At 39.2% G+C, this 11947-nt stretch overlaps 1 long non-coding RNA gene across 1 annotated transcript; it reads right to left on the bottom strand.

Annotated features, from left to right (window-relative positions):
* Nucleotides 1–5294: 5294 nt before the first annotated feature.
* Nucleotides 5295–9938, bottom strand: LOC121393324. The gene is made up of 3 exons (XR_005960980.1): nt 9469–9938; nt 9279–9403; nt 5295–6246 (listed from the first exon to the last, which is right to left on the bottom strand). It is a non-coding gene; the product is annotated as an uncharacterized LOC121393324 (long non-coding RNA).
* Between the last annotated feature and the right edge of the window lie 2009 nt (nt 9939–11947).

The raw sequence follows: 11947 nt of genomic DNA, 5'->3' as shown, positions 1-11947 counted from the left end.
TTTATTTGTTCAGCTGGATCCAGTCAGGTGCACCTACAGGAAGAACAATGCAGACAAGGTGTGTGCCCGTCCTTGGATACTTACAGGTCTAGTGACGTCATTGGTGAGTGCTGAACCCGTCTCATGTTGAGAGCATGTTGGGTGCACTCGTACCTTGTTCTGCACACATCCAAACCCACCAGTAGTCTAGAAGGGGGCCCTGTATGGATGTAGCATAGGTGCCCCACATGTCATTAATCTGCCACTGTAGCCAGGGCAGGACTAGTAATAGCCTGAGTGGATCCTAAAAAAAATGCCCAGCCTAGTCTTAAAGGAACAGTAACCTAGCAATGGCGGCAATTGAAAAAAGGCTATACAGTAGAACATTTTTCAGGGGACCAGGAAAAAATTATGTAAAATCTAGGAAAATGTAAAATCAGGGAAATGTGTTAAAGTAACTTGTTCTTCAAGTACTGAAAGGATATAATAACAGGAGCATGTTTTACTTTGCCATACAATATTTACTGTGTTAATGACAAGGGTTAAGCATTGCAGAATTTAATTTTACAACATGGGGGGCATGTGCAAGACTCTCTGTCAGTCACATACACAACCTAAAGCAATAAGTGATTGGTGCAGGACTGTATAAGGGCAGACTCATTGGAATTGACTATTTACAGGCAGAACCATGGCAAAATATACATCTGATTAGTATTTTAAACCTCTTTATTTCACAAACAATAACATTCATAGAGAAAAAAAAAGCAGTTTTTGGGAACTTCAGGACAAAATTTTTATGTAAAATCTGGGAAAACATTACTTAAAATCAGGAAAATGCACCCACTGAAATTCATTATAAATTGGTGGGACCACAAATAAAAAATTTAAAATGCGGGACTTAAAATCAAGGTTTCACTGTATGTCACAGGTTAAATAGTGGATAACAGATAACACCATTATGTTCTACAGAGCTTATCTGCTGTGTAATCTGAGCCTTTTCTCCTTTGAATAGCTGCTCCCATTGCTAGACAGCAACTTATTGATATAAACAGTAGTAGTGTTTCTGAAACAAATACAGCAGTTCTACCAGTTCAGGGCAGCATTGCATTATATTTTTATTACTTTAAAACACTTTTATTGTTTGATGTTACTGTTCCTTTAACATATAAGCACGATAGACTCTATTGTACTTATATGTTTCTAGACATTGGAGGTCAAGTGGCAATCCCAAGCCACTGTGATAAGAGCATAATAATTATGGTTAATGCCGGGAGTTGACGTTTTTTGGAAAAAAAATACTAGTCTTCCTTTAATTTTTCTTTTTTACCTATAAATAATATTGGTACCATGCCTGGTCAGGTGGCAACCCTGGTTGGCCTTCCTCTATAGCTCTTTCTGTAACTTCTGCTCCTTTACTGTAAATCAATGAATGAGAATCTAATATAACCTGGTAAAAAGACTTTATTTTACTTGGTGTGCAATCATATAGACTGTGTATTGACAAACTGGGAAAGTGAGTAGCAATTCATGCATGCTTTAGGTCACACTAATAAAATCCAGTCATTTTGGCTATATGGGCACACTTTGGATTCTAATGGCAATACATCAGCCAGACAACTCAATGTAACTGAATGTGTCTCAGTGAGACATGGGTTTTTACTATTGAGTGTTGTTCTTAGATCTACCAGGCAGCTGTTATCTTGTGTTAGGGAGCTGTTATCTGGTTACCTTCCCATTGTTCTTTTGTTTGGCTGCTGGGGGGGGGGAGGGAGTGATATCACTCCAACTTGCAGTGCAGCAGTAAAGAGTGATTAAAGTTTATCAGCACAAGTCACATGACTTGGGGCAGCTGGGAAATTGACAATATGTCTAGCCCCATGTCAGATTTCAAAATTGAATATAAAAAAATCTGTTTGCTCTTTTGAGAAATGGATTTCAGTGCAGAATTCTGCTGGAGCAGTACTATTAACTGATTCATTTTGAAAAAAAAAATTTTCCCCATGACAGTATCGCTTTAAGCTCAACCTAATCAATTTGCGGCACAGTCTATATTTCTCTGCACAGGAAGGAGAGGCCCAAAACAGGAAACAGAGGGCTGTGGCTTTTACAATCCCCCAGTCAGTGGGCAAAGTACAAACATGTAGCTGATCGGGGGTCTTTTTTTTTGCACTTTGCATACTATGTGACTGATACAGAAAAGGTCAATATTCGTATATAATAGTTTTGTGCGTTATTTAAGGAAAGATTCATCAAAGTATTAATAGACATATCACAAGCATAATTCTACATTTCTGCACAACGGCATTCTAATCGCATTGCAATATTTATAGAATAGAATTAATCCTAACGCATTATTCACTAACATCTTTTAAGGGATAAAAGCATTTAATAGTGAAATAATTACTGTGAAATTTAACACCTCTCAGGAGTAGGCATTTTCATGATACCTTGGGCAGATCCAGAATCCACTATGTTCTGTGTCATGGAATTATATTAAGTTTCCCAAAAGGAATGACTAGAATACTGTAAAAAAGAGAAAAGTGCTCCAAGTGCCATCCCGCCAGTGATTTAGATTCTAGCCGACTGGAAGTCTTTTGGGGAGATTAGTTGCCTGAAGAAGAGGCAATTAGTCGACTAAATCTCCCCGAACCTTCCCTTTTGTCTCAGCCCTTAGCAACTGTTGTATCAATTGTAAGAGCTGCCTTTAATGAAACTCGGGGATTCTGCTCAGCAGGGACAAAGATAAGAAATGTATCAACTAAATGTATCAATTTAGAACAGTTAAAGGGTGGGCAGGGTGGGCGACCGACCCCCCCACAGCTGCTTTAGAAGGTGAAAAATAAAACTTTACACTTCAATATTAGAAAACAATCACAAATAGAAAATAGAAAGTAATTGGAGAAAGTCTTTTATTTCTGGTGAACAATCTTAAACCAACTGTACTGAAAAAAGAGTTTGAACAACCCCTTTAATATTTCCAAATTCTTCCAAATATGTCTGAGTTGTATTAGCATAATTTTCTTTGCATTCCTAATGACAAGTTACCTTGGCCAAAACATTCAAAGTTTTTCTTTATGAAACAGTGTCCCTTCACTAGTTCACTTTGGTTTCAAAAGCTAGTTTAAGGTCCTGGCCCCCATGTGTAATAAGTCACACAAGGCTTGCCTAGGTACAGTGACTTATAACAACCAACGAGATGTTTGGTTTTACAATGCCGACCACCAGTAAATGCTACCTGCTGATTGGTTGCTATAGGTCATAAGAACTGCACCAAACTTTGAACCTTATATTACTTAACCCCCTTAATGTTTGCTCCCAGGAGCATTTAAATGTGGGAACAGTCTTCCTGTTGTGGTCATATTGGATTCTATCCTTGGTTGAATTCATCTGAGAGCAAGACTGTATGGCTGCCTTCAAGTGATGGTGGGGTTTAGGAAAAATTAAATTTGCACCTGACCCTAACCTACAAAATGTTGCCATTGTAGGACCCCTGGCCCAACCTGTACCAGCATCTCCTCAATTATGTGCTACTTCTGTGCGAGCATCTGGTTTCAAGACAGGGAATCTTAGGGAGCAGAGGAGTATTACACTTTCCTAGCCTGACCCGCACCCAATCCTAACACACAATGGTCAACCAAATTTCACCCTGAGGGTTTCAAGTCAATCCACACATTACTTCTGACTTCTCAGTTGCTTAATTTCTCAGCACAGAAGGGGTTTAACACATTTTGGAGCTTCCGGTTATTTTTGCCTGCATGGTTCCCTAAAAGAATAATGCTGGCATTGCTTAAATTACAGTGCACTTTAGTATGAATGCACAATCTGTTGGAAATTCCTACTACTTGAAGTAAGGAATGCTCATAAATTAAATTTAAAAACTTTATACCCTTTAGCATCTAGCATTCCATATCTTAATGGGAAAAAATCCCCAGCCCCATTAACTGTTATTTTACACCTGTGGTTCAGGTAGATTGAGCCAGTATCCACATATCCTTTATGGGTTTGGACTGAATCCTGGATTCGGCATCCCTATTACTGTATATAGTGGCAACAATTTCTGCAGAGATTTACCAAGATTATACATCAGTCACATTGGTTCCTGCCTCTGGCAAAGCTTGCAATCTAAGGTGCCTATCAAACACTCACAGTACAGGGCTGTATTTACCATATAGGCAGTTGAGGGGCAGTGTGTAGTGTGGCAGATTTAAGGGGTCAGACCTTGGGTATCTATATGTTGAATTAAAATTTTGGTCCAAAATAAAATCTCCCTGCCACTGCCACATACTTCCTTACTAAATCTGGTAGAGGAGGAGGGGGTGGGAGTCACCTGCAGGACCCTGTACAACCGTAAGGTATGTAATATGCACATGTCACGTCACTTCCAAGCATGCACATTATGTCACACGAACTCTGCGTATGCACAAGTAGGGTGCCCTGACCAAAATACAGTGCTGACACAGTATGTTCCTTTGTATCAGGGGCCAGTTAAACTGTCTGTATGCATTTAGTGTGAGAGGAAACCCATGTAGAACATACTAAGTCCTTACAGAGAAGTGCCTGGCTAGACCCCAGCGCTAACAATCCTCTATGCTAACCGCTGAGTCTTCAAGCTGCCATCATGTTTTCTGCTGAGAATTATTATATGTCCTCCTGACCTTAATCCTCTGATACTCGTGTCTGCATGTAGGGCACCAAAAAGGCTGACATTGCATTGTGCATTGTCCTGTTTCAATTAACCTTTAGGGACCCACAGCATTGGATACTACTGGAATTCTTGCTGTCCTTATGCACTTTCAGTACCTGCCTCATTTGACGGTACTCACTGAACATCTCTCCCTGTAATTTAATTGGAACTGTCAGGGCTAAAAATAAAAAACAGATTTACAGTAAGTGAAATGGCCATCTGGGGCTGCAGAAGATGGATTTCAATTAAGCAGGCAGGTCACAGGACACCTCTCTGAGGAGCAGGCTAACACTACAAAAAATAAAATGGGCTTCAGGTGCCCACTCGGTTGGTTTGGTAATACAATGGTAACTGATGGGAGCTGATCGCTTCTATCTTCCCCCCTCAGTATAGTAACAAATGCACTACAGTACATCAACATGAGTCCGATGATATCCCATAATGAACATGCTGATCTGGGGCTCAAATATAAATACAAAATGCCAACTATTACTATGTCTGTGGCAAAATGATGTTCTTTCTAAAAAACTTGAGATGTGGATTTAGCCAAATAACTAGTTTTACTCCACATCATATCTTTCAAGCAGATATACTTCAGTAACCTATATCTGTGCAGCCCCTGCCCAACAAACCTGCCTCCCACCAGAAGCCAAAATAATGTGATAAAGAGCAGCAGGTCTCCTGTTATAGCAAGGCCCAAAGGTGCACCAATCTAAAAGAAGAGAATGAAATAACATGACCATAGAGCACTGTCCAGATTGGTTCTTGTTTTATTTAGAATAATAAAAATACATCTTCAGCCGTTGTCACTTTTTCTGGAGCAAGATATGGCGGCCATTGTCTCGTGAATACAAAGCTTGGATTCTCAGACCTGTGATTAACCAGGATCCACATGTATGTTATGTTTTTCTTTTTTAAATAACATTCTCTCTCAATATGGCTGAATTGCAGTTTTACAGCTTTTACATTTCCATATATTGTATGTCACTCATTGACCCTTTAACCTCATGGGATGCCAAGGGTCAACTGTCATAAAATTGAAACTGCAAGAGAAGCAAACAACTAGGAGACAGGCTGTGTCTTCTCCAGTGCCTAATGCCCAATTCACTTGTAAAAACATATTACAGCAATAGGATACCCTTCTACATGTCTGGGAGCTAGAAGGACACATTTTAGGGAAATGTGCTAATGGTTCTTTGGCCATGTTGGGGTATGAGGGTAACTGAAAGAGACGATTTATGCAAACATTCACATCAACAAAACAGCAGGTTGATCACTAGGCACCATAAGGCTAAATTAAAATGTAGAAGTAAAATAACGACTGCCAAACATTCCCTTCTACTACCATGTAGCATACCTGAAGTAGTGGAACAGCAAGGTTATTTATAGGAGAGCACCTGGTGTATTTTAATCTGTACAGGATTCACACCAATGAGTTTAGGAAGTTGTGCCAGCACATGGCACTCAGGGAGATTTCCCCCCACAGGCTCGGCAGCAGGCCTTGCGGTAATACCAGTGTGAGAACAGCTTTACTTTCAGTACCAGGGAACAGTTCGCAGTTGCTTTGTCTTCACAGTTTTCATCTAAAATTGGAAATACACACACTTTCAGCCATTAGAAAATGGAGGCAAATCTAATGGTTTATTTTTATGATAGTTTGCAGTTGTATTCTTGAATATTTACACATATACTAGAAAAACATGATAACTTAAATGCACATTCATATTTAATTATTGCATATGACAGGTAGCAAATACCCACATGTGATAGGCCTCAGGGGATAATCAGCATTTGTGCAGACACCCGAGAATCATGGGTACTCATGGGAGAAGGGGTGTTAATGATAACAACAAGGGTACAGGTACATTGGGGTTCAGGAATTCTTGGGGCAGAAATTCCATTGATATAGATGTGCAGGAATTCAGGAGCCCTGAGTGCAGATGAGATACAGCTATAAGGGAACTAAAGGGAAGAACTACAGTATGCGGCACAAAGTCTCAGGAAGACCTAACATGGTGAAGAAGCATTGACTCAGGCACCTAAAGGCAACTACCATTAGTGCAGAGGCGTGGTTCAGAGAAATCCATCGTGGTTAAACCTACTTGGAGTACTTGGTGAGAACTTCCATGGATGCAGATGCCCTGAGACTTGGCAAAGTTACAGGGAGCTTGTTTTTTGTTTTTTTTTGAATAATCTTTATTTTCAAATTTAAATCAAGGAGCTTGTTTTATACAGATTTCAGTTTTGATAATAAGGGCCTGTCATCCCCTTTATATACTGTAATTGGCTTTAAATTTGGTGTTATGTACTTATAAATCTGTTGTATGCAATCCATTCAGATTATTTAGGCCTGCCCATATACCACTGAGCCTCAGCACATCTGCCCCTTTGTTAGGTCTCCCCTAGTACACAACTCAAGCTGAATTGAGCAAAAAAAGGCACTTGTCTAGCTCTTACAAAAGGGGTCAAATGATATTCATTGCTCTCTATGGTTAAAAGTAGGAAATCGTTTTTTATTTACTATACCTTTAATAGTATTATGAGAAGCCATTAGAATCTAAAACAATAAACTTCCAGTCACTCAGACTGAGATTAGCCAGAAAAATCAAGCTTGGAATCTTTGCTGATGCATTACATACATTAAATATGTGCTGACCTTGTGTGAAATCACACATATTGAGTGACAAAATGTGATAATGAGGCCAGGAGTTCATCTCAGTAAAATGGCATTATTTTGATTTTACAGAAAAAAATATATTTATAAGATTTATACAGGCAACAATGCTGAAGCTTGGGGAGACAGAAAAATTAGGACGCATGATAATTTCATGCTTGAATTCACTGATGGCAGATGTGTGTAGCTTATGATCATGCTGACATTGTATCAAATATCTTCTAGCATATGGTCATTTACACCAGTACTGTCACCTCTGCAATATGAGGATTTCTTCTTCCTCATCTCTCTTTGTGGTCATCTGATTTTTAAAGTGAAATTTAACCTCACTCGAGATAATTTACAAAACTTTAGGGTGTCATGTACCCAACCACCAGCCACCTCCAGTAAAACCAGGAGCGTAACTACAGAGGAAGCAGACCCTGCAGCTGCAGGGGGCCCAGGAGGTATAGGGGGCCCCATGAGGCTCAAATTCATATACATTTTCAATACATTTTGGTAAAACAGAACAACCTCTGGATATGTTTGGGGTCCTAAAATTAATTTGCTGTGGGGCCCAGTAACATCTAGTTACGCCACTGAGTAAAACAAACTGAAATCCTGCAAATACATATCTGCCTTAATAAAAAAAGTAAAACCATTTGTTTGGTAATTGTGGATACCATCGTTGGCTAACCAAAATCATTTTAAAATTATATATAATTGCTATTGAAAGCAGTGTCTGTCCCTATTTTATCCTATGCACTGCTGGCCCTGTCTACATGTACCATTGAACCAATGCAGAGGTATTCTGCTCTCCTTCAGCCAAGATTCGAATTCCCACAGTGCCTTGTTTACTCTGTGATTAACAGTCCTGTAAAAACAGTCCATCAGAGAAGAGTGCAAGGCACCATGGGAATTGGAGTCTCTGGCCATAGGAGAACTGAATATCCCTATGTTGTTTCAATGGTACAGACCCAGCATTCCAATAACAAAGGACAGCGAGATACTGCTTTAAATTACATTTACAAATCAACGTATAACGATTGAACATTTTAATGGATGCTGCTTAGAATAAGGTGACCAGATTTTGTTATTGAAATCCGCGGACAGGATGACATAGGCGGCACGAATGCAGCAAAAAAAAAAAAAAGGCCACGTCCACTTTGAAAGCCATACCCCCACAAACCACTCCCATTTTCCTGTACCCGCCCCCTAAATTCTTACATGCTTCAGCACAAAAAATAAAAATGTCTTAGCTGTCACCCATAATAGGTCTGTAAGTTTAAGAATGGCTAGGGCACATTAACTAAATATTGGAAAAGAAGTCAACTGGGCTACATCAATATATATTAAATAGCAGTCCATTCAAGTAATGCCTTTTCAGATTTTTATTAACTCACTTTTGGTAGCAGCATCTGCAACACTTAAAGCATGGAAAATCAGGGCCTTTTGTCATTTGTCTTCATACAGACAATTCACATTACAGTTTAAATACACATGTTTTGCTGCTCCTGCCTAGGCATAGCCCTGGTACCTGGATACAATTTCACATTCTTAAACAACTGAAGTTACTTAGAAAACAGTTTAAATACAGTTTAAATACACGTCTTGCTCCTGCCTGGGCACAGTCCTGGAACCTGGACACAAGTTCAAATTCTTAAACAACTGAAATTAAACAGTCTAAATATAGTTTAAATACACGTTTTGCTTAAAGAAATGAAGTTACTTAGAAAACAGTTTAAATACAGTTTAAATACCCATGTTTTGCTGCTGCCTGGACATAGCCCTGGCCTGGAACCTGGATACAACTTCACAGTTCAAATACTTAAAGAACTGAAGATACTTAGAAAATGAAAAAAATCCAAGTATAAAGAAACCCAGCAAAGATATCCTGTAAATAAAAACACACATCAGCAACACTTAACAGGTCAGATTCCTAGCACTGCTTTAGATACTTACCAGTTCATTGTGACTTGTAAAGATCCAACATGGCAGTTGTTAGAAGAAAGGATGAATGGCCTTGAATGCTCAAAGAAATCTGACTTTGAAGAAATCCAACTATAAAGAAACCCAGCAAAGATATCCTGTAAATAAAAACACACATGAGCAACAAACAGGACATATTCCTAGCGCTGCTTTAGATACTTACCAATTTATCCTGGCTTGTAAGTATCCAACATGGCAGTTGTTAGAAGAAAGTATGACTGGCCTTGAATGCTTGAAGAAGTCTGACTTTAAAGAAATCCAACTATGAAGAAATCCAGCAAAGATAAACGCACATTAGTGCATCAGCAACACTCTGGCAGGTCTGATTCCTTGAACTGCTTCAGTTCAGATACTTACCTGTTCATCCAGGCTTCAAGATAAAAAAAAATGGTGACAGGCCTTGAAACTCCAATTTTAAGGAAAATATAAATATAACAACTTATAGATATAGAACAATATATGCATTAGTAAAGGGAAAACATACAGTATCTGGAAGAGGCATAAAAGATCTATTTGTGTGATACCTAACAGTACTTAACATTGGGCGGTTCACCTTTTCATCCACTTTTCAATTTGTCTGTATTATTTATTTTTTTTATTTGTTTTTGAATTATTTGCCTTCTTCTGAAAAGGCTAAAAATGTATTGTTATTGCTAGTAGTTATTATTCATCTTTCTATACAGGCCTCTCCTATTCATAATCCATCTCTTATTCAAATCAATGCATGGTTGCTAGGGTAATTTATACATAGCAACCATATGGCTGAAACTGCAAACTGGAGAGCTGCTGAATAAAAAGATAAAAAACAAAAATAAACAAATGAAAACCAAAGCAAATTGTCTCAGAATATCACTCTCTACATCATACTAACAGTTAATGTAAAGGTGAACAACCCAGTTTAACAATGGACATTGACTGGAGAGCTGTAGTATTCCCACCACCACCACAAGCAGCCCCAAAGCAAATCTGTGTCTGCTCACCTCCAGTCCAGTCCTGCATGCGCCGCTTCCATCTCTCACCCCCTTCACCTCAGCCCTCCATGCCTGGCGGAATGCGCTGTTGTAGTTGTTGCGCACTTTGAAATCTTTCCCAGCTCAGAAAGCTCAGCATAAATAAAGTAATTGCCCCTGTTGTAGTAGTCCCACCAACCAACCACCACCGACCACCACCACAAGTGGCCCCAGCCCATCTGTGTCTGCTCACCTCCAGCCCAGTCCTGCATGTATCGCTGCCATCTCTCAACCCCTTCACCTCTTACCACCAGGTAAGGAATGTGCTAGTGTTGCGCACTTTTGAAATCTTTCCCGGCTCAGAAAGCTCAGCAGCAATAAATAGAGCAATTGCCTCTGCTGCTCGCTCTGACTGTAGTAGTAGTTCCATCCCATCATCATGATGCTGCCCCTGGGCTTGGCCTGGCCATCTGTCTGCTCAAACCTGCATGTGCACGCACCGCTGCTGTCTCTCACCCCCTTTCACCTCAGTCGTCACTTGTTTTTCTAAAACCGTATGTGCAGTTTTTCTGAATATTGCTGTTTAATTACAATAACAATAATTTACCATAAGGTTCTGTGAGTGTGATGTTTCTTTTTAATTTAACCATTAAATTAAATGAAAACTTACGTGTCAGGTATTATCCAAGCATATTACATGTTACAAAATGTCTACGCAGCATAGGGTATTTGACACACAAAGCAAAGGAGCTATAAACATTTTCAGGATAAGGCTACCAAAAAGTGCAAATAAAATAAGCATTACTTTATATATATATATATATCTCATGGGGACAACATAAAGGTTAAATTGTGTCCAATGGAGATACTAATAGCCGCTAACCAGATATTTGCTAATAAAACTTGGATAGGAAATGTATTAAAAGCATTAAATCTCAAAGGTAAATGAGAATTAGTTTCTATTATAAATAAAATAAGCTCCTTTTGCAGAACATATTGATGGGATGCTTGTAACTGTATAGACTGACACCTTGTGGTGAATTTGGAAATACTGCCATGGCTGCTGCAGGTAACACTTAAAACAGTTCCTGCATCTTGCTACAAATGTATACTATGCTTTCATGCTCTAGGACAAAGACGTTCAATTTACTGGGGGCAGTTGCAATTTGTTAGGTACTCACTTTTAACCATACTATGCCACCTTGACTGCTTTCCCAGGGATACCTTGTGGCTGTCCAGGACCAGCGCATGACCAGCAACAGGAGAGCTGACTACAAAAGTATTTGCATTTTCTGAGCGTGACAAGTTGGCACCCCAGTGAATTTCACTTTCCTTGTCCTTTGCATAATTAAGCTGAGCTTGTGTGCTTCTGATCTGCTGGTCCTACTAGCATTTTGACTCTGAAACTGACTGTCAGTAAATGTAGCAGGATATTTCTAAATTATATTAGAGTTAAAGGGGTTGTTCACCTTCCAAACACTTTTTTTCAGTTCAGTTGTTTTCAGATTGTTCACCATAATCAGACTTTTTTTCAATTGCTTTCCATCTTTAATTTTTTACCGTTTTCCCAAAATGTAAGCTTGACATTTAATGTTTGTGTCTCTAGTGTCTCAGTCAGCAACTCAATGTGTCAAGTCTAACAGCTGCCTTTAATGAAATCAGGAATTCTGCTCAGCAGGGACAAACATAACA

Source organism: Xenopus laevis, chromosome 4S, assembly GCF_017654675.1.
Source record: "Xenopus laevis strain J_2021 chromosome 4S, Xenopus_laevis_v10.1, whole genome shotgun sequence".
NCBI lineage: Eukaryota > Metazoa > Chordata > Amphibia > Anura > Pipidae > Xenopus > Xenopus laevis.
The sequence above is the reverse complement of the archived record's forward strand: the minus strand, read 5'-3'. Positions and strand labels throughout refer to the sequence as shown.